The sequence below is a fragment of the Cervus elaphus genome, chromosome 5 (genome assembly GCF_910594005.1).
Source record: "Cervus elaphus chromosome 5, mCerEla1.1, whole genome shotgun sequence".
NCBI classification, from domain to species: Eukaryota; Metazoa; Chordata; class Mammalia; order Artiodactyla; family Cervidae; genus Cervus; species Cervus elaphus.
The window spans coordinates 81,950,253-81,973,635 of NC_057819.1; the positions used below are offsets into that span (position 1 = coordinate 81,950,253).

Below are 23,383 nucleotides of genomic sequence, written 5' to 3' on the forward strand. Positions count from 1 at the left end.
GCTTCTGTTTGCCGGTCTCTTCAGAGCCTCATCTCCGCCCTGACACAGGCGGGCGGAGGTGGACTCTTATTCAGATAGCTAGTTCCGTTGCGCTGCTGGGAGGGGCTGACGCTGCGGGGATGGGCTGGCGCTGCGGGGCGGGGCTGACGCTGTGGGGAGGGGCTGGCCCTGCGGGGGCGGGCTGGCGCTGCCGGCAGGGGCTGACGCTGCTTTCTCCGTCCGTGCTGCTCAGGCTCCCGGCTGTTCTATATGGAGCGCGCCCCGCGCTGCGCTAGGTTCCAGCCCTCGGGTGTTACACAAAAGCGCGGAAGGAAAAGCTGCGCCTGCTCTCTGTGCCTTCCCCGTCAGAGCGGTCCAGGCAGCGAGGGGCTTAATGGGCGCACTATCCCCAGGTGTGGCACACTCACTCCCTTCCGCGGACCCAGTCTTAGTTTCCGCTGGCGCCAGTTGGGTGCGCGCGCCTTCCGCCCTCTGCATCCCCAGCCCCAGTCCCCGCCCGCGCCGGTCGGGTGCCTGCGCCCTGTGTCTCGCCGCGACCTTCCCCTCCCCCCTGCCTCCTGCCTCCGGCGGGGCTGGGCGGGTCCGCAGCCTGCGACCTCTTCTTGGGACTTTCTCCGTCCCTTTGTTCTGCGAACGGCCGGCAGTGTGTTCCGGCCGGTTAATTTTCTCTCTTTTGGTCTCCCACAGTTCAAGTTGGCACCTCACAGAAGCTCCCTCCAATTGTCCTCAGGGCACTCAGGCCCGGACCCTAGCCCAAGCAAGGCCGCCTAAGACTCCCTTCCTGGGACGGGTCTCCGTCCTTAGCTCTTTTGTCTCACTTTTTATCTTTTATATTTTGTCCTACCTCCTTTCGAAGACAGTGGTCTGCTTTTCTGGGCGCCTGATGACCTCAGCTAGTGATCAGAAGTTGTTTTGTGAGGTTTGCTCTGCATTCAGTTATTCTTTTGATGAATTTGTAGGAGAGAAAGTGGTCTCCCCGTCCTACTCCTCCGCCATCTTGGCTCCTCCCCTGCTTATTTTTTTTTTTTTAAATTGAGAACTAAATCAGAATCATAATAAATTAATCCAGGTAATTTAAGTAGTTCTTTTTGATAGTTAGTTAATGGCATCTCACAGTAATGGGCTGTCACTTCAATCGTGTCTGACTCTTTGCCAGCCTATGGATTGTAACCCTCCAGACTCTTCTATCCTAGGGATTCTCCAGGCAAGAATACTGGAGTGGGTTGCCATTTCCTTCTCCAGGTCTGACTGTAAAGGAAATTGATAAGACCCATTTATTTCTCCAGAATCAACCCAGGCTATTTTAAGAAAAGACTAGAGTTTAAAATGAACTGAAACTCTAAATATTGGAAGAGCTAGTGTTTTTAGAATCTCTTGTACTTAGAAGCCACAATTTCATATACTTTAAAAAATAAACCAGAGGGATTGTGCTTTGCTAAGTATAAATATTTGTAACAAAAGAATTCAGATCATCCAGGAAATCTCATGTAAAACAGAAAACTGTATCTAAGAACTCACAGTTTTTATTCTACACCAAGATAATAAAACTTATCTAAACAGTACGTCATAATAGGAGTGTATATACAATTCATGTACTAGTCCTTGTATAAAAGGAAGGACTTCATTGAGTAGTAATTCATATATAAAGAGTACTAGAGTTTTATAGATGGTGCAATAGAATTGGATATACATGGGGAGTTGACCTTGGGTTCTGGTTGGTAAAATAAATGACAGATTTATAGGGTTTGTTTCCAGTGTAGTATGCAAACTTTTCCCCACCTATCATGTTGTCCAAGATCAATTAATTTTTAAAATTTTATTTATTTATCCATTTTGATGGAAGATTCTTTTTTATTTTATTTATTTATTTTAATTGGAGGCTAATTATAATATTGTAGTGTTTTTTCCATACATGCACATGAATCAGCCATGGGTGTACATGTGTTCCCCATCCTGAACCCCCCTCCCACCTCCCTCCCTATCCCATCCCTCAGGGTCATTGCAGTGCAACAGCTCTGAGCACCCTGCCTCATGTATTGAACCTGGACTGGCAATCTAGTTCACATATGTTAATATACATGTTTCAATGTTATTCTCTCAAATCATCCCACCCTGGCCTTTTCCCACAGAGTCCAAAAGTCTGTTCTTTATGTCTGTGTTTCTTTTGCTATCTTGCATATAGGGTCACCATTACCATCTTTCTAAATCCCATATATACATGTTAATATCCTGTATTGGTGTTTTTCTTCCTGACTTACTTCACTCTGTATAATAGGCTCCAGTTTCATCCATCTCATTAGAACTGATTCAAATGCCTTCTTTTTAATAGCTGAGTAATATTCCATTGTGTATATGTATCACAGCTTTCTTATATATTCATTTGCTGATGGACATCTAGGTTGCTTCCATATCTTGGCTATTATAAACAGTGCTGTGATGAACATTGGGGTACACATGTCTCTTTCAATTCTGGTTTCCTCGGTGTGTATGCCCAGCAGTGGGATTGCTGGATCATATGGTGGTTCTATTTCCAGTTTTTGAAGGAATCTCCACACTGTTCTCCCTAGTGGCTGTACTAGTTTGCATTCCCACCAACAGTGTAAGAGGGTTCCCTTTTCTCCACACCCTCTCCAGCATTTATTGCTTGTAGGCTTTTGGATAGCAGCCATTCTGACCAGCGTGAGATGGTACCTCATTGTGGTTTTGATTTGCATTTCTCTAGTAATGAGTGATGTTGAGCATCTTTTCATGTGTTTGTTAGCCATCTGGATGTCTTCTTTGGAGAAATGTCTGTTTAGTTCTATGGCCCATTTTTTGATTGGGTCGTTTATTTTTCTGGAATTGAACTGCAGGAGCTGCGCGTGTATTTTTGAAATTAATCCTTTGTCTGTTTCTTCATTTGCTATTATTTTCTCCCATTCTGAAGACTGTCTTTTCACCTTGCTTATAGCTTCCTTGATTGTGCAAAAGCTCTTAAGTTTAATTACGTCCCATTTGTTTATTTTTGCTTTTATTTTCATTACTCTGGGAGGTGGGTCATAAAGGATCCTGCTGTGATTTATGTCAGAGAGTGTTTTCCCTATTTTTCCTCTAGGAGTTTTATAGTTTCTGGTCTTACATTTATATCTTTAATCCATTTTGAGTTTATTTTTGTGTATGGTGTTAAAAAGTGTTCTAGTTTCATTCTTTTACAAGTGGTTGACCAGTTTTCCCAGCACTACTTGGTAAAGAGGTTGAATTTTCTCCATTGTATATTCTTGCCTCCTTTGTCAAAGATAAGGTGTCTATAGGTGCATGGATTTATCTCTGGGCTTTCTTTCTGTTCAATTGATCTGTATTTCTGTCTTTGTGCCAATACCATACTTTCTTGATGGCTGTAGCTTTGTAGTATAGCCTGAAGTCAGGCAAGTTGATTCCTCCAGTTCCATTCTTCTTTCTCAAGATTGCTTTGGATATTCAAGGTTTTTTTTTGTATTTCCATGCAAATTTTGAAATTTTTTTTTCTAGTTCTCTGAAAAGTACTATTGGTAGCTTGATAGGGATTGCATTGAATCTATAGATTGCTTTGAGTGGTATACTCATGTTCATTATATTGATTCTTCCAATCCATGAACACGGTATGTTTCTCCATCTATTTGTGTCATCTTTGATTTCTTTCATCAGTGTTTTATAGTTTTTTATATATAGGTCTTTTGTTTCTTTAGGTAGATTTATTCCTATGTATTTTATTCTTTTCGTTGCAATGGTGAATGGAAATGTTTCCTTAATTTCTCTTATTGTTTCCTTAATTTCTTTTTCTGTTATATGACCCAGTAATCCCACTGCTGGGCATACACACTGAGGGAACCAGAATTGAAAGAGACATGTGTACCCCAATGTTCTTTGCTGCATTGTTTACAATAGCTAGGAAATGAAAGCAACCCAGATGTCAACGGGCAGATGAATGGACAAGAAAGCTTTAGTAAATATACACAATGGACTATTATTCAGCTATTAAAAAGAATGCATTTGAATCAGTTCTAATGAGGTGATTGGAACTGGAACCTATCATACGGAGTGAAGTAAGTCAGGAAGAAAAACACCAATGCAGTATTTTAATGCATATATATGGAATTTAGAAAGATAGTAACAATGACCCTACATGCGAGACAGCAAAAGAGACACAAATGTAAATGACAGACTTTTGGACTGTGGGAGAAGGCGAGGGTGGGATGATTTGAGAGAATAGCATTGAAACATGTATATTAACATATGTGAAATAGATCACCAGTCCAGGTTCGATGCATGAGACAGCTCGCTCAGGGCTGGTGCACTGGGACAACCCTGAGGGATGGAATGGAGAGGGAGGTGGTTCAGGATGGGGGACACATGTACACCAATAGCTGATTCATGTGAATATATGGAAAAAACCACCACAATATTTCAAAATAATTAGTCTCCAATTAAAATAAATTGATTAATTTACCAAAAAAAGAGTGCATTCCTTGAGAGGAGAAATATACAAGTAGAATATACAAGGGCTTCCTTACTGAAAACCAAATCAGAGTAATAATGAATTAATCCAGGTAATTTAATTAGTTGCTGTGGAGGCACAAGAGACCCAGTTTCAATCCTTGGGTCAGGGAGATCCCCTAGAGGGGGAAATGGAAACCTACTTAAGTATTCTTGTTTGAAAAATTCTACAGACAGAGGAGACCGGTGGAGTGAGTCTAGGGTGTCACAATGAATGGGACATGACTTAGCAACCGAACAACAACAGATAATGTTGCAGTTATTAACATCTGACAGTCAAGGAGACTGATAAGACCTATGTCCTTCCTTAGCATTGACCAGGGTATTTTGACAAGAAGCTGAAGTTTAAAATGAGCTAAAAAATAAAAAAATAAAAAAAATTTAAAAATGAGCTAAAACTCAATACTGGAAGGAATTAGTGTTTTTAAAATCTCTTCTATGTGAAAAAAATCAGAGCTCACCAGTTTTTTTTTTAAACAAACCTGAGAGATTATATTTTGCTAGCTATAAATATTTGTAACAAGGAATTCAGAACAACCTGAAATCTCAAGTAGAATAGGAAACTCTAAGAATCACAGTTTTTATTGTATACACTAGGATTATGAAGCCAGTTAATTACAGTTCTAAACAGTTCATCATAAGATAGTGTATATACTTCCTGTACTACTCCTTTTATGAAAGGAGGGATCTTACTGAATAGTAATTCCTATATAAAGAATACTAAAATACTACAGATGGCTCAATGTAATTGGACATGGATGGGAAATCAGCCTTCAAATCTGGTTGAGAAAATAAAAAAGAATTTACAAGATTTATTTCCAATGTAGTAAACAAACATTTTCCACCTATGGCATTGTGCAAGTTAAGATCAATTAATTCTAGCATTGAAACATGTATATTACCGTATGTGAAATAGACCACCAGTCCAGGTTTGATGCATGAGACAGGGTGCTCAGGGCTGGTGCACTGGGATGACCCTGAGGGATGGGATGGGGACGGAGGTGGGAGGGGGGTTCGGGATGGGGAACACATGTACACCTATGACTGATTCATGTGATGTATGGCAAAAACCACTACAATATTGTAAAGTAATCAGCCACATATTAAAATAAACTAATTAATTTTTAAAAAGGTCAATTAATTCTTTGTAAAAAAAAAAAAAAGAAAGAAAAACTATCAAATCTGTTGTCTTTAATGACACCGTGAAAAAGAACTGTCCATTGTGCTGACAACAAACTTCCCTGGTGGCTTAGACGGAAAAGCGTCTGCCTACAATCCGGGAGACCCAGGTTCGATCCCTGGGTTGGGAAGAGCCCCGGGAGAAGGAATGGCAACCCACTCCCGTATTGTTGCTTGGGAAAATCCCATGGATGGAGGAGCCTGGTTGGTTACAGTCCATGGGGTCGCAAAGAGTCGGACACAACTGAGCGACTTCACTTTCTTTTCTTTCTTTATTGTGCTGACAAGAGCAGTAAAACTCAAAGTCGGTGGTTCTCAAACTGTGGCCCTAGACAAGCAGCATTAGCATCATCTGAAAGTTTGTTAGAAATGTGAATTCTCTGACTCAATCCAAGACCTACTAAAGGAAGAATTCTTCATGGGTAATTCTGAGTTTTAACATCCCCTCCAGATAATTCTAGTGGATGTTCAAGTAAGTGAATGAATGAACTATGAAATGGGTCTTTGCAAAAGTCCCAGAAATTTTGTTTATTTTGGAGAAACTCTGTCCTTTCTGACCCTCATCTCCTAATCCTACATATTATGAATCTCTACAGCTTTCAATATTCTTGGTGGGTTTTTGTTTTCTTTTGTTGTTTTGTGTAAGTTTTTGTTGTGGTTTTTGGTTTCTTTGTCTTTTGGTCCAAGGAGAACTTTCCAATAGTAAGTCTTTCTGAAAGACTTTGGAACTTTGAAACAACTCTCATTGTTCCCTTGTTCCCAGCAGGAATCATTCCAGCTCTGCTTCCTGAGCCCAGTCCAATCATTTCTCCCTGAGGATATACTCTCTTCCCCAGGGTCATGCCTCTGAGTCCTGTGTGTGAGGGATGGACAGAGAACAGGAAGATGTGGGGCTACATAGGGAGGATCCCACCAAAAGATGCATGACCTCAACCCTCTTCCCCCATTCAGGGCTAAAGGAAGGTGAGAGCCTGAGGGCTTTCCAAACAAGCATATAAGTCAATGGTAGTTAGGTTTTTGGAAACGCCAACTGGAGAATAAACATGTGACATAGTAGCTTAGTTGGTAAAGAATCTACCTGCATTGCAGGAGACCCCAGTTCTTGATTCCTGATTCTGGAAGATCTGCTGGAGAAGGGGTAGACTACCCACTCCAGTATTCTTGGGCTTTCCTTGTGGCTGAGCTGGGAAAGAATCCACCTGAAATGCAGAAGACCTGAATTCAACCCCTGGGTTGGAAAGATCCCCTGGAGAAGGGGATGGCTACCCACTCTAGTATTCTGGCCCGGAGAACTCCAGGGTCTGTGTAGTCCATGGAGTTGCAAAAAGTCAGACACGACTGAGCGACTTTCATTTGCACTTAACTTTCACATAGACTTGATGGTACTAAATCTAATGTTGGAAGAGAGCTTTGGGAAATAATTTGGGTGCATGTACTGTTAAAATAACTGCGTCAGGTTGCATTTAAAACCCAGTAATTTTAGCAACCAAGTATAGCACTGCCCTTGTGAGATAGGAAACAGAGGATAAGTAAGTTCACTTTAAATATCTCCAAATAATCCATTGCCTACTTAATACAGTATTTGGCAACATTCACTGAGCATGTGCTGTTACCAGAGTTTCTGTTCCAAGATCTGGGGTTGTTAAGATATTGAAGTTATGATGCAGTTGGTTGAGGGGAGAAAGTGGAAAAACGGATGGTAAATATATAACAGAAGTATTTTTGAAATGTTATAAGAACCCTGAGAATGGAAAATTTGTTCTGCACGGGAGAAAGGTGACAGGAGTAACAGAGGGTGACGTTTGAATGGGCTTTTCTAGATATGAGAAAGTCAGATCAGAATTCTGGGAAACCAATATGGAAATAAATAAATTAAATATTTAATAATCGATTGAAAAGCTTGTGGCCCATTGGAGGTATAAATACTGATTAGGAAAGCAGATGAAGATTACATTTCATAGTCTGTATGACATGCTGAGTTGCATACACTTCTGTATGTGTTTCTACCCTGACTTGATCTGCAGGGTATTGAATGTGGCTCCTAAAGGATTCTGGTGGAATCACTACAAGAATTAGATGTGAGAGGGGAACGTGATCAGATCAGCATTTAGAAAAGTCTCAGGTACAGCTGTGTAGAAGGTGTACTGGAGGAAGTGAAGATGAAAGTGAAAAATAAGAAGGGAGTGATCTTTAATGGATAATGGATCTGGGGAGTCAGGTGAGAGTGAGTGGAGACTGAGAGGAAGTGGAAGGGGTGGGGTGTCACCAATCATTCTATCTCTCACCCTCCAAGAGTCTTTCTTCACCTTTGGTCCCAATTTCTCCTCTGCCCCTTCACCTTTCCATTCCCCATCCTTCACTCATTCTATTTCCCTGTCTTCCTTCCTTTTAAATTTCTTCTTCCATTCAATTCTTCACCTATTTCCATTTTTTCTCCTTTAATAATTTTTTTTCTCTTCTATTGGATTGGATTCAACAACTTCTGAAATTGCTGTCTTTTCAGAAGAGCTCTAAGTCTCCTGTTCAAACAATATATTCATCTATGTCTGTACTAATTAGTTACACTTCTGCCACTTGACTCTGCCTATGTTGTGGGTGAGCTGAGCCTCACTCAGTAAGGGGTTACCTACTGTGGAGGATGGGGAAAAATGAAATGTCCCAGATGTGCAGTTGTGGCCAGAGATTCTCCTGCATGAACTTGCATATTTCACTCATGCTAGAATTAATACCAGGTACTTATTAGTTACTAACAGCAAGGATGATCACTTCAGGGCACAAATAAATTCTGAAATGAAGATTGTATCCATAGCACATTTTTGTTGAATTGTAGAAGAAAACCATAGACATATGAAAAAGTTCATTAACATTATTATCTGTTAACTGTTGATTGAAAGAAAAATGATTGGAACAAAAATGTATTAGAGACCGGAAAGGGGAGAATATCTTAAGAGTAGGAGACTACACAGAAGAGAATGATTACCATTTATTGTTTTAGACAGTGTTCTAGAAAACTTGTGTGTTATTTTATTCAAGCTCCGAGACAAATTTACAGACATTTTCTTACAGAGATGAAATCTGAGACTCAGATAAGAGATTTACTCAAGGTGAAATCTCAGAGAAATATAAAGTTATGAACTTTACATTTCCGAACTCCGTTGGGCTCTATGTGTCTTCTCACCACTCTATTACCACTGAATCTTTGAAAAGCAGGTTGCATATGTCTCTAGATCAATTTAAGTTATCTTGTGAATGTGTATTCCAGTATCAACTCTCCAAAGACAAGATCACTTATATCAGCCCAGGGTATTATGATCTGCACATGAAGGTGTCCTTTGTATGGACTTGGACAATTGCCTTGAGTCACTGAGCACTAGAATGGCGCATAGTAACTTCATACACCTCTCTTTGTGGTGTGTTTTCTTTAGGTGTATGGAGCAGAGAGCATGGATTCAGGGAACCACACATGGGTGTCAGAGTTTGTCTTCCTGGGGCTCATAGTCTCAGGAGCTCCAGCTCTTCTTGTTCCTGGTATTCCTGTTTGTCTACACCACCACTGTCATGGGAAACCTCCTCATCATGGTCATGGTGACCTCTGATTCCAGGCTCCACACACCCATGTATCTCCTGCTGCCAAACCTGGATGTCTTAGATATTTGTTTCTCCTCAGTCACTGCCCCAAAGATGCTGGTGGACATCCTCACTGAGAAGACCATCTTCTACCAGAGTCGCATGGCCCAGATTTTCTTTTTTCACCTCTTGGGAGGTGGGACTGTCTTCTTCCCCCCAGTGTTATCCTGAGACCACTACATAGCCATCTCCCGGCCCCTCCACTATGTCACCATCATGAACACTCGAGTGTGTGTAGGGCTGGTGGTGGCTGCCTGGGTAAGGGTCTTTGTCCACTCCATTGTCCAGCTGATTCTGATGCTCCCATTACTTTTCTGTGGCCCCGACACAGTTATCCAACCCTTGGATAACTTTTACTGTGACATTCCACAAGTGCTGAGACTTGCCTGCATGGACACCTCTCTCCTGGAGTTCCTTGTGATCTCCAACAGCGGGATGCTGGTCTTCATCTGTTCCTCCTCCTTCTGATCTCTTATACTGTCATCCAGGTGATGCTGAGGTCCCACTCAGGGAAGGCAAGGAGGAAGGCAGCTTCCACCTGCACCACGCACATCATCGTTGTTTCTATGATTTTTATTCCCAGTATCTATATCTATGTTTGACCCTTCCCTTCCTTCCCCATGGACAAAGCTGTGTCTATCAGCTACACCGTCTCAACCCCATCATTTATGCATTGAGGAATCAGGAGATGCAGGCAACCATGAAGAGGTTAGGCAAATGCCTAGTGATTTCCAGCAGAAAGTGAACTTAAGATAGATTGACTTTAAATGACAAATGTTTTCTCTGAACTGTTTTCCCATGTGAGAAGTGAAGAAAAGATTTTACTGAGTGTGGCAGCTGAGACAAAGTAATATTTCTGTGGACCTACTCCTGTGTCAGGTATTGTGTTAGGCATTTTCGTACTTTTGTGTCATTCTCAGAAAACTGACAGTGGGTATGCTATTATTATATTAAACAATTTTGTCCACCCCTGGTTCCTCAATGGTAAAGAGTGTGCTTGCCAATGCAGGAGACATGAGTTCAATCCCTGGGTCAGAAAGATCCCCTGGAGAAGGAAATAGCAACCCATTCCAATATGCTTGCCTGGGAAATCCCATGGACAGAGGAACCTGGTGGGCTACAGTCCTTGGTATCCCAGAGAGTAGGATGTGACTTAGCAACTAAATGAACAAATCAGTTTTACAAATGGGAAAACTCAGACAGAAGTGACTTTCTCAATAATGAGGAGCAAGTGAGGTGAAGAGCTGGGCTAGGGGACATTTTCTCTGACTGCAAGTTTCGAGGCAGAGGATACAGGTAGAATTTAATACTCAGTGTCTCAGACAATCACAAGGGAAAACTTAGAGAGTTCCTCTTCTATGGATAAATATCTGTGATGAATGCTCCATATTTTCATTTCAACTTTGAAGCAATCACATTTGTTTTGCTCTCTGTCTCTCTACCTCAACCTCATTGTGGTACTTTGGAAGTGATCTCACTTGTAACACTGTCTGAAAATTCCCATAAGTGTATTTTCCCTTTGGATTGTTCCTTTTCTACCAAATACTCTTTGGATAATATGAAAACTATTCTACTTTCTGAACCAAATCTTTACATCATTAGTATGGTGTGGCTAAGAAGAAGATGCTCTAGGATGGTTTGGGAACCAAGGCCAGAGAGAGCAGGACCATATCTATTAGTGGTCCTGATCTGAGGTATGGGTTCAGTCCAAGGCTGCTGCCTCATGGGGTTTTGCCTTTCCCTTTGACTTCCTACCCTGGAATGAGGGCTTCTTAAGGGTGGGGGCTGTACTTTATTCATCTTTAAATCCTCTCAGGACCTAGACATTATCTTATTCAGATAGGCATTTCTCCTTTTTCTTGCATACTGTTCTTTCCCTGTGAGTTGTAATCTTCTTTTATCTCTGTATAAAGTAAGATGAAAGTTGTTCAGTCATGTTCAACTCTTTGCAACCCCATGGACTATACAGTCCCTGGCATTCTCCAGGCCAGAATACTGGAGTGAGCAGCTGTTCCCTTCTCCAGGGGATCTTCCCAGCCCAGGGATCAAACCCAGATCTCCCACTTTGCAGGCAGATTCTTTACCAGCTGAGCTCCCAGGGGAGCCCCACGTCTCTGTATAACTTGTATTTATTTACCCCATTTCACTGAAGTATGTTTCCCTTCGTTAAAATCTTGGGCAATGTATAACATTGCTCCAAAGTTAAGAAGAGAATAGAAAGCTTTTTGTTTCCTCTTCCCTCCTAGCAACCATCCCATCCAGGAAATAAAAGTTACAGACTCTTCAAGCCATCATGGCAGCTCTGAATTCATCGTTTCTTCACTGATACTTCCCTGTCCCATTTCACACATTTCTCCCCATTTGCAGTGGGTGTTTGGAGATGACAGGAGAGAAAATGAACTCTGTCATATTTGATCTGGGAGGTCCCACAGAACAGTGTTTTCCCATTCACGCCTAAGTCCTTTAAATATTTGACAATTACTTTTCTCATCCTCTAATTTGTCTCTTTTCCAGATGCAGCATCTACATTCCTTCAATTATTTCCATTGTGACAAGTTTCCTGATTCCAACATCCTGACCATCTCCTCTGTATTTGCTCTCATATGATCACATGGCTCATAAAATGTGATGCTCAGCATATGACACACAGCTATATGGTGGGTGTGAATTCTTTTGGACACTATGATAGACCTCTTTGAAATACACATCCGTAAGGATGCTTTTCATTGCAAGTAGCAACATAACCAGATCACAGTGGCTTAAAGAATGAGGAGATTATCTCACTTAGAAAGATTAGAGGATACACAATTGTATAGTTGGTTAATTCATCAACTCCAACATTTTAGGATCTGTTTTGGCTGCTCTATAATTCCCTGTCTTTCCCATAATGATGACAATATGGCTTCCAAAACTTCAGTCATTGTACATTTTTAAGAAACTTTTAATTGAAGGATAATTGCTTTATAGCATTTTGTGGTTTTCTGTCATGCATCAACAAGAATCAGCCATAGGTACACCCATGTCCCCTCATTCCCAGACCTCCCTCCCCTCTCCCTGACCACCTCACCCTTCAGCCTGTTGCAGAGCCCCTGTTTGAGTTCCCTGGGTCATACAGTAAATTCCCATTGGCTGTCTGTTTTACATACGGTATTGTAAATTTCTATCTCTCCATACATCTCCCCTTCTCCCTCCTCTCCTCCCACTGTGTCCATGGGTCTGTTCTCTGTTTCTCCATTGCTGCCCTGAAAATAAATTCATCAGTGCCATCTCTTCAAATTCTATATATATATGTGTCAGCATACGATATTTATTTATTTATTTATTTTTTTAGGTTTTTTTTTTTCTTTTTTTCTTTTTTTTTAAATTAATTATTTTTTCAGTGGGTTTTGTCATACATTGATATGAATCAGCAATAGATTTACACGTATTCCCCATCCCGATCCCCCCTCCCACCTCCCTCTCCACCCGATTCCTCTGGGTCTTCCCAGTGCACCAGGCTCGAGCACTTGTCTCATGCATCCCACCTGGGCTGGTGACCTGTTTCACCATAGATAATATACATGCTGTTCTTTCGCAACATCCCACCCTCACCTTCTCCCACAGAGTTCAAAAGTCTGTTCTGTACTTCTGTGTCTCTTTTTCTGTTTTGCATATAGGGTTGTCGTTACCATCTTTCTAAATTCCGTATATATGTGTTAGTATGCTGTAATGTTCTTTATCTTTCTGGCTTACTTCACTCTGTATAATAGGCTCCAGTTTCATCCATCTCATTAGAACTGGTAGCATACGATATTTATATTTCTCTTTCTGACTAACTTCACTCTGAATAACGGGCTCTATTTTCACTTCATTAGAATGCATTCAAATACGTTCCTTTTTATGGTTGAGTAGTATTCCATTGTATGTATGTAACACAGCTTCTTTATCCATTCATCTGTTGATGGACATCTAGGTTGCTTCCATGTTCTAGCGATTGTAAAAAGTGCTGCAGTGAACATTTGGGATACATGTGTCTTTTTCCGTTTTTATTTCCTCAGGGGGTAAATGCTTAGGAGTGGGATTGCTGGGTCATGTGGTGGTTTTACTCTAAGCTTTTTAAGGAGTCTCCATACCATCTTCCATATGGCTGTATCAGTTTACATTCCCACCAACAGTGCAAGAACGTTCCCTTTTCTCCCCACCCTCTCCAGCATTTATTGTTTGTAGACTTTTTTAAGATGGCCATAGTGACACGTGTAAAGTGGTATCTCATTGTAGTTTTTTAAATTTATTTTTTAATTGAAGGATAATTGCTTTACAGAATTTTGTTGCTTTCTGTCAAACCTCAACATGAATCAGCCATAGGAATACATAAATCCCCTCCCTTTTGAACCTCCCTCTCATTTCCCTTCCCATACCACCCCTCTAGGTTCTTTCCTTGTGTTTAGCCTTTGTTAGTTTGATTAATATGTATCTTGGCTTGTTTCTTGTTGAGTTTATCCTGTATGGGACTCTTTGAACCTCTTGGATTTGACTATCTCCTTCTCCATGTTGGGGGAATTTTCAACTATAATCTCTTCAAAAATTTTCTCATACCCTTTCTTCTTCTCTTCCTCTTCTGGGACCCCTATAATTCACATATGGTGCACTTAATATTGTCCCAGAGGTCTCTGAGACTATGCTCAGTTCTTTTCATTCTTTTTTACTATATGCTGCTCTTCAGAAGTTATTTCCACCATTTTATCTTCCAGCTCACTGATTCGTTCTTCTGCTTCAGATATTCTGCTATTGATTCTTTCTAGAGTATGCTTAATTTCAGTAATTGTGTTGTTTGCCTCTGTATGTTTATTCTTTAGTTCTTCTATATCTTTTTAAATTGATTCTTGCATTTTCTCCATTTTGTTTTCAAGGTTTTTGATCATCTTTACTATCATTATTCTGAATTCTTTTCAGTTACTTTGCCTATTTCCTCTTCATTTATTTGGACTTCTGGGTTTCTAGTTTGTTCCTTCAGTTGTGTAGTATTTCTCTGCCTTTTCTTTTTTTAGCTTATTGTGTTTGAAGCCTCCTTTTCCAAGGCCTCAAGGTTGAATTCTTTCTTCCTTTTGGTTTCTGCCTTCTTAAGGTTGGTCCAGTTGTTTGTGTAAGCTTTGTATAGGGTGAGATTTGTGCTCAGTTGTTGTGGTTGTTGTTTTTCCTCTGAAGGGCAAGGCTGAGTGAGGTGGTAATCCTGTCTGGTTATGATTTGGTTTGTATTTTTGTTTAGTTTGTTGTTTAGATGAGGTGTCCTGCACAGAGTGCTACTGGTGGTTGGGTGATGCCGGGTCCTGTATTCAAGTGACTTCCTTTGTGTGAGTTCTCACTATTTGATACTCCCTAGTGTTAGTTCTCTGGTAGTTAGTGTCTTGGAATCAGTGCTCCCACTCCAAAGGATCAGGGCTTGACCCCTGGTGAGAAATGAAGATTCCACAAATGGTTTGTTATGGCATTAAGTGAGATTAAATCAAATACCCAAAATCAAGAAACCAAAGATGAACTCCAGACAAATGGCAGTTACAAAATCAGGCAAATAATAATTAAAATACTCATGAGCAATGTCAAAACACTCCAACAAAAATAAAGTACAGCAGATTCACCTGGAAAACAAAGGAAATAAAATTTATATTTACCAGTTAAGAATAAAACTAACTAAAGCCCAAACTGGAAAACAATATTAAAGCCAGGTGCCAAGTGGGTAATAAAGCAATGAAAACAAAACTAACAAATATGTTGAGAGTAAAGGACAGAAAGAAAAGAAAGAAAGAATAGGTATGCAGAGTTAAATAGAGGTAGATGAAGATTTATGTACATTAAAGATTCACTGCAAAGGGGAAAGAATAGGAAAGGCAAACAAAGAAATAAATGTAGAAAAAATATAATAGGTTTAAAAATTAAAAATTAATATTATAAAGAAGAGAAAAGGGGGAAAAGGCAGAAGAAATAAAATGGGGTGGGAACTCCACAGAACTGCAAAAGCCCAATGTAGACACAGAGGTTTATAACAACAATAAAAAGTGTGACTGAATATATACATATACATATACACCCATCAGCAAACTCAAAAAAGTTAACAAAAATAAGGTACAGTAAATTGACCCGGCAAACAAAGGAAATAAAAAATTATATGTACCAGTTTAGAACAAAACTAACTAAAGCACAAAAAGGAAAACAAAACTGAAGCAAGGTACCAATTGGGGAATAAAGCAATACAAATAAAACTAACAAATATGTTCAGTGGAAAGGAAAGAAAGAATAGATATGCATAGTTTAATTGAGGTAGATAAAGAAGGTTTATTTACATTAAAGATTAACTGCAAGGGGAAAAGAACAGTAGAAAAAGCAAACAAAGGAATAAATGTAGAAAAAACAATAGGTTTAAAAAATTAAAATAAAAAACAGGAAAAAAAAAAAAAAAAAAAGGAAAACTCCACAGAATTGAAAACGCCCAACATAGAGGTAGATTTGTAAGAACAATACAAAATGTGACTGAGAAAAAAAAAAAAAAGCTCCGAAGCTTAATTAAATTTCATCGTGCCAATAAAATTGACAACTACATCAAAGGGGTAGGAGGGAATGGGGAAAAAAAGAGAGAAAAATTCAAAAGAATCTACAGAACAAGTTAAACATAAGAATAATAAGTGTTTTTCTTGAGTCACTGCTGTCAGTCTTTTTCCTCTCTGGGAATCACAGTCCACCTCACTTCCCTAGTATGCTCTTTAATACTGTGCTGATCTCTGGACCTGCTGTGGAGGCAGCTCAGATTCCAATCTGGTCCTTCTCCTCTGTGTTCTTGCCTCCAGTGTCCATAGCTATGAGAACTAGTGCATTTTCTTTTGTGGCTGCTCTCAATGTCCTTTTATATATTCCATAGACTCAGAGTCTGCCTAGTTGATCATGTGGATTTAATCTGCAGCTTGTACAGCTGGTGGGAAGGTTTTGTGTCTTCTTCCATAGCCACACTGCCCCTGGGTTTCAATTGTGGTTTTATTCCCACCTCTGCATGTGCGTCATCCACTGCGGTTTGCTCCTGAGCCTGCTCTGGAAGACTTGTGTTTGCCCCTGTGAGGGCCAGGTGTGGAGGTGGTGCAGCTGCTTGGTCGTAGGGGTTCTGGCAGCACCAGGTACTCAGGGGAGTTAGCGGTTAGGGAAGAAGGGGATAAAGTGCTCTAGAAGGATATGGCAACCAGTATTGGCCAATACACTCCTGTATTCTTGCCTGGAGAACCCCCCTGACAGAGAAGCCTGGCAGGCCACCGTCTACAGGTTCGCAAAGAGTCAGACACAACAGAAGCAACCCTGTGCTCATAGATGTAAGACTTTTTTTGCCTGAGGCACCTCTGCCCCAGTGAGGATTGAACATGAAGTTTGCACAGTTACTTGGTTTGTGGGGGTTCTGGCAGCACCAAGTGTGCAGGTACACGCACTGCCTCCACCCCAGGAGTTATGGTACTATCAGAGTCTTTTTCGAGCCTCTTGTAGCTGGGGATCAGAAGGCCTCTTTGGTCTGTCTTTTTCCATAGTTCAACCCATGCAGGCACTTAGAGGGCCTAGGGTCCTCTGTTGTTTGGTGCATCAGTCACTAAACGGGCACCCTGGGTGGGGTCCTACTCTGTAGTTCTGTGCAGCAGGCATTTAATGGGCCAACCTCTCTATTGTTCAGCTGCCCATGCTGGCTTGTGTGGTCTGAGAGGCTGTGGTAATGGCTCCACCCCGTACTCGTGACTCAGTAGTATCGCCTTGCTTCCATGGCTGCCTGTCTTTCCTCCACAGGCATTTCCCACTATAGTCTCCTCCCTCACAATCCCTCTATCCATCTCTCTGCAGTCAACAGCAGCTCTTGCCCTGGAATTGCTCCACAACCCCTAAACTCCAGCTCCCAGCCACTGTGTCATCCAGTACCTGCATCCCTGTCAGGGGTATGTATGGCTTCGGCAAGGACTGTCTGATTCTCATTTCATTTAGGCTGCTGCAGATCAGCTCTTTCACACTCAGCTTTGAATGTTTCTCCTCTGACTCAGACAATTGCCCTGATGTGTGGATCAGACCTCTGCTTCAGTGTCCCCATCCACCGAGGGCAGGTCCAGTCGTATGAACACTCCAGTTTTTCCCCCTAGTTTTTTCATCCTACCTAGTTTTGCATGGTTCTATGTATTCTTTTCCACTGGTCAGGGGCTCCTGTCTGCTCTCAGCTGATGTTCTGCATGCACTTCTGTGTCTGAAGGGCTATAACTGATGTATCTGTGGAGAGAGATGTACTCCGCGTCCACCTACTCCTTCTCCATCTTTTCCCAATCTCCTCATTGTAGTTTTGATTTGTGTTTCTCTAATAATGAGTGATGTTGAGCATCTTTTCATGTGCATGTTAGCCATCTATATGCCTTCTTTGGAGAACTGTTTCTTCAGGTCTCTTTCCCACTTTTTGATTGGGTTGTTTGCCTTTCTGGTATTGATTGGTATGAGCTGCTTGTATATCTTGGAAATGAATTCTTTATCAGTTGTTTCCTTTGCTATTATTTCCCCCCATTCTGAGAGTTGTCTTTTCACCTTATTTGAAGTTTCCTTTGCTGTGCAAAAGCTTTTAAGTTTTATTAGGTCCCACTTCTTCATTTTTGTTTTTGTTTTCATTACTCTAGAAGATGGATCATAGAAGATCTTGCTTTGATTCATGTCATCGAATATTCTGCCTATGTTCTCCTCTAAGAATTTAATCATTTCTGGTCTTACATTTAGGTCTTTAATCCATTTTGAGTTGATCTTTGTGTATGGCAGTAGGTAGTGATCTAATTTCCTTCTTTTGCACATAGCTGCCCAGTTTCCAGGACCATTTATTGAAGAGGTTGTCTTTGCCTCTGTATATTCTTGCCTTCTTTGTAAAAAGTAAGGTATCCATAGGTGCATGGGCTTATTTCTGGGTTCTCTATCTTGTTCCATTGGTGTATATTTCTGTTTTTGTGCCAGGACCATACTCTCTTGGTGACTGTAACTTTGCAGTATAGTCTGAAGTCAGGAAGATGGATTCATCCAGCTCCATTCTTCTTTCTCAAGACTGCTTTGGCTATTCGGGGTCTTTGGTGTTTCCATATGAATTGTGAAATTTTTTGTTTCTAGTTCTGTGAAAAATGTCATTGGTAATTTTGTAGAGATTACATTGAATCTGTAGATTGCATTTGGTAGTATAGTCATTTTCACAATATTGATTCTTCCTACCCAGGAACATGGAATATCTCTCCATCTGTTTATGTTGTCTTTGATTTCTTTCATCAGTGTCTTATAGTTTTCTGTATACAGGTCTTTTGTCTCCTTAGGTAGGTTTATCTCTAGATATTTAATTCCTCTTGTTGCAATGGTGAATGGATTGATTCTTTAATTTCTCTTTCTGATTTTCGTTGTTAGTATATAGGAGTGCAAGTGATTTCTGTGTATTGACCTTGTATCCCGCGACTTTGCTGAATAGCTCTAGTAATTTTCTGATACTTTCCTTTGGGTTTTCTATGTATAATACCATGTCATCTGCAAACAGTGAGAGCTTTATTTCTTCTTTTCCCATCTGGATTCCTTTTATTTCTTTTTCTTCTCTAATTGTCATAGCTAGGGCCTCCAAAACTATGTTGAATAATAATGGTGAGAGTGGGCCCTTGTGTTATTCCTGGTCTTAGAGGGAAAACTTTTAGTTTTTCACCATTGAGAATAATATTTGCTGTGTGTTTTTCATATATGGCCTTTACTATGTTGAGGTAGGTTCCTTCTATGCCCATTTTTTGAAGAGTTTTAATCATAAATGAATGGTGAATTCTTTTGAAGGCTTTTTCTGCATCTTTTGAGATGATTATATGGTTTTTAATCTTTAAATTTGTTGATATGGTATATCACCTTGAATGATTTGTGTACATTGAAGAATGTTTGCATCCCTGGAATAAATCCAACTTGATCATGGTGTATGACCTTCTTAATATATTGTTGGATTTTGTTGGCTAGAATTTTGTTGAGGGTTTTTGCATCTATGTTCATCAGTGATATTGGCCTGTAATTTTCTTTTTTTGTGTTGTGTTTGCCTGGTTTCAGTATCAGGGTGATTGTGGCCTCATAGAATGAGTCTGGAAATTTTTTTGGGAAAAATTTCAGAAAAATAAGCATTAGCTTTTCTCTAAATGTTTGATAGAATTCCCCTGTGAAGCCATCTGGCCCTGGGCTTTTGTTTTGGGGAAGATTGTTAACCACTGTTTCAATTTCAGTGTTTGTAACTAGGTTCTTCATAATTTGTTTCTTCCTGGTTCAGTTTTGGGAGGCTGTTCTTTTCTAAGTATCTGTCCATTTCCTCTAGGTTGTCCATTTTGTTAGCATATAGTGCTCACAATATTCTCTTATGATCCTTTGTATTTCTGTGTTGTCTGTTATTAACTTCTCCTTTTGCATTTCTAATTTTGTTGATTTGATTATTCTCCCTTTTTTTCTTGATGAATCTGGCTAGTGGTTTGTCAATTTTGTTTATCATCTCAAAGTGAAGTCGCTCAGTCATGTCTGACTCTTTGCGACCCCATGGACTGCAGCCTACCAGGCCTCTCCGTCCATGGGATTTTCCAGGCAAAAGTACTGGAGTGGGTTGCCATTTCTTTCTCCAGGGGATCTTCCAGACCCAGGGATCGAATCCAGGTCTCCTGCATTGCAGGCAGACACTGTGCTCTCTGAGCTACCAGGGAAACTTCATCATCTCAAAGAACCAGCTTTTAGTTTTATTAATCTTTGCTATTATTTCCTTCCTTTTTCATTTACTTCTGCTCTCATTTTTATGATCGCCTTCCTTCTGCTGACTTTGGGGTTTTTTATTCTTCTTTTTCCAGCTGCTTTAGATGTAGAGTTAGGCTGTCTATTTGATGTTATTTTTTTATTTTTTGAGGTATGATTGTACCGCTATAAACCTCCCTCTTAAAACTGCTTTTGCTGAATCCTATAGGTTTTGGGTAGTCATGTTTTCACTGTCACTTTTTTCTAGTAATCTTTTGACTTCCTTTCTTATTTCTTTAATAACTTCTTTGTTATTTAGTAATATATTGTTTAATCTCCATGAGCTTGTGTTTTTTGCTGTTTTTTTTTTTTTCCCTTGTAGTTGATATCTAGTCTCATAGCGTTGTGGTCAGAGAAGATACTTGATACAATTTCAATTTTCTTAAATTTACTGAGGCTTGATTTGTGGCCCAAGATGTGGTCTATCTTGGAGAATGTTCCATATGCACTTGAGAAGAAACTATTCTGCATTTTGATGGAAAGTCCTGAAGATATCATTTAGGTCCATTTGGTCTAATGTTTCATTTAAGGTTTTTGTTTCCTTATTGATTCTCTGTTTTGATTATCTGTCCATTGGTGAGAGTGGGGTGTTAAAGTCCCCTACTATTGTTTTGTTGCTGTCAATTTCTCCTTTATGCCTGTTAGTGTTTGTCTTATGTATTGAGGTGTTCCTATGTTGAGTGCATAGACATTTATAATTGTTATGTCTTCTTCTCAGATTGACCTCTTGATTATTATGTAGTGCCCTTCTTTGTCTCTTATAATATTATTTATTTTGCCTGAAAGAAGGATTGCCACTCCAGCTTTCTTTTGGTTTCCATTTACATGGAATATCTTTTTCCATCCTTTTGCTTTCAGTCTGTATGTGTCTCTAGGTCTGAAGTGGGCCTCCTGTAGGAAGCATATATATGAGTCTTATTTTGGTATCGATTCAGTCAGTCTGTATCTTTTGGTTGGTGCATTCAATCTGTTTACATTTAAGGTAATTTTTGATACATATGTTCCTATTTGCATTCTCTTGTTTGTTTTGGGTTTGTTTTTGTAGGTCTTTCCTTTCTCTTGTGTTTACTGGTGCTGTTAAGTCCCCCTGGTATTTGTTTCAAGGCAGGTTTGGTAGTGTTGAATTATCTTAACTTCTGCTTGTCAATAAAACTTTTGATTTCTTTATTAATTTGAATGAGATCCTTGCTGGGTAGAGTAATTTTGGTTGTAGGTTTTTCTCTTTCTGCACTTTAAATATATCCTGCCATTCCCTTCTGGCCTATAGAGTTTATGCTGAAAGATCTGCTGTTAATCATATGGGTTTTCCCTTGTATGTTACTTGTTGCATTTCCCTTGCTGTTTTTAATATTCTTTCTTTGTGCTTAATCTCTGTTAGCTTGATTAATATGTGTCTCAATGTGTTTCTCCGTGTGTTTAACCTGTAAGGGACTCTGTACTTCTTGGACTTGATTGACTATTTCCTTTCCCATGTTGGGGAAGGTTTCAATTATCATTTCTTCAAAATTTTTCTCAGTGCCTTTCTTTTTTTTCTTCTTCCTCTGGGTCCCCTATAACTTAAATGTTGGTGCATTTAATATTGTCCCAAAGATTTCTGAGGCTATCCTCAATTCTTTTCATTCTTTTCCCTTTATTCTGCTCTTCAGCAGTTATTTCCACCATTCTGTCCTCCAGCTCACTTATCTGTTCCTCTTCCTCAGTTATTCTTCTATTGGTTCCTTCTAGAGTATTTTTAGTTTTAGTAATTGTGTTATTCATCTCTGTTTACTTACGCTTTGTTTCTTCTATGTCCTTGATCATTGTATTAACTGTGTTAAATGCTTCTTGCATTTTCTCCATTCTATTTTTCAGTCTTCAGAGCACCTTTGCTATCATTATTCTGAATTCTCTTCCAGGGAGATTACTTATTTGCTCTTCGTTTATTTAGTCTTGTGAGTTTCTACCTTGCTCTTTCATTTATGCTGTATGTCTCTGTCTTTTCATCTTTTTTTCCCCTAACTTTCTCCACTTGAGGTCTCCTTTGCTCAGGCTTTAGGGTTGTATTACTTCTTCCTTTTGATTTTTATACTTGAAGGGAGTTGTTGGTTGGGTGGTTTGTGTTGATTTCTTGTTGGGGGTGACCGTGCCTATTTTTTAGTGGGAGGAGATCAAGCAGGTGATGACAGAAATACTGGAACATATCCACACTCTTCCACACATACAGTAATGACCAAAGTGTTCTAAAGAAGAAAGTACAGTAGATTAACTCGGTGAGCAAGAGAAACCAGAGGTGATATCAACCAATTGAAAGCAGAGTTAACAAGTGCTTCATCTGGAAATCTGAGCATGAGCAGAGGGCCAACTGGGGAATATAGCACAGAGAGCTCAACAATTTAACTTACCTGTTGAAAGAAGAAAGAGTGAAGGAAAAGGGGGAGAAAAAGAGAGAGAAAAGAAAGAGAAGAAGGGAGTGAAAAGAAAAAAGGAGAGGTTGGAGAAGAAGATTAAAGAAAAAGAGAGATAGAGAAAAGAAAAAATAGAGGAGCAAAGATGAACAGATGTATATGGGAAACATTTATATATATTCAGGCACAGCTACAGCCAGCATGGCTTCAGCTGGTAAAGATCTATAGGAAAAGCAGTTGAATACATAAAAAACAAATCCAAAAAACTCATTAAGAAATAAGAAAAAGAAGTGATAGAGAGAAAAGGAAAAAAATCTGAAAATGAATTTTTTTCTTACTTTCTTTTTTCTTTGACAAGAAACACAGGGAGGAAAACTCCACAGCACTGCAGTAGGCTAATATGGAGGTGAAAATATGCAGGGGGAACAAATCATATGATTTATAAGAAAAAAGAAAAACAAACTCTTAAAATGAATTTTTTTTAAAACAAGGAAAACAAAGAAGGAAACTCCACAGCACCGCAAAAGGCTAATGTGATGATGGAAATATGTTGGGGGAATAAATAAATAGTGTTATTTATAAGAAGAAAGAATCTTAAAATGAATTTTTAAATTTTTATAACAAGAAAAACAAAGAGGAAAGCTCCACAGCACCGCTAATGGCTAGTGTGAAGGTGGAGATATGTTCGGGGAATAAACAGCATGATATATAAGAGAAAAATGAAAAAAATTTAACAAACTTTCTCAAGGTTGTAGCCCTTGTTGTGGAGTCTGACCCTGTGGATGGGGTTGGGTTAGTGTCTTGTGACATTTTCCTGGTTGGGGGAGCTTGTGCCTGTGTTCTGGTTGATGGAGCTGGATCTCATCTCTCTGAAGGGCAGT

At 39.8% G+C, this 23,383-nt stretch overlaps 1 long non-coding RNA gene and 1 pseudogene across 1 annotated transcript; both read left to right on the forward strand.

Annotated features, from left to right (window-relative positions):
* The first annotated feature begins 9,134 nt into the window (after window positions 1-9,134).
* On the forward strand, window positions 9,135-10,063 carry LOC122693378 (annotated as a pseudogene).
* A 4,946-nt stretch (window positions 10,064-15,009) lies between these two features.
* Window positions 15,010-15,742, forward strand: LOC122693379. The gene is made up of 2 exons (XR_006340892.1): window positions 15,010-15,125; window positions 15,613-15,742. It is a non-coding gene; the product is annotated as an uncharacterized LOC122693379 (long non-coding RNA).
* The last annotated feature ends 7,641 nt before the right edge of the window (window positions 15,743-23,383 follow it).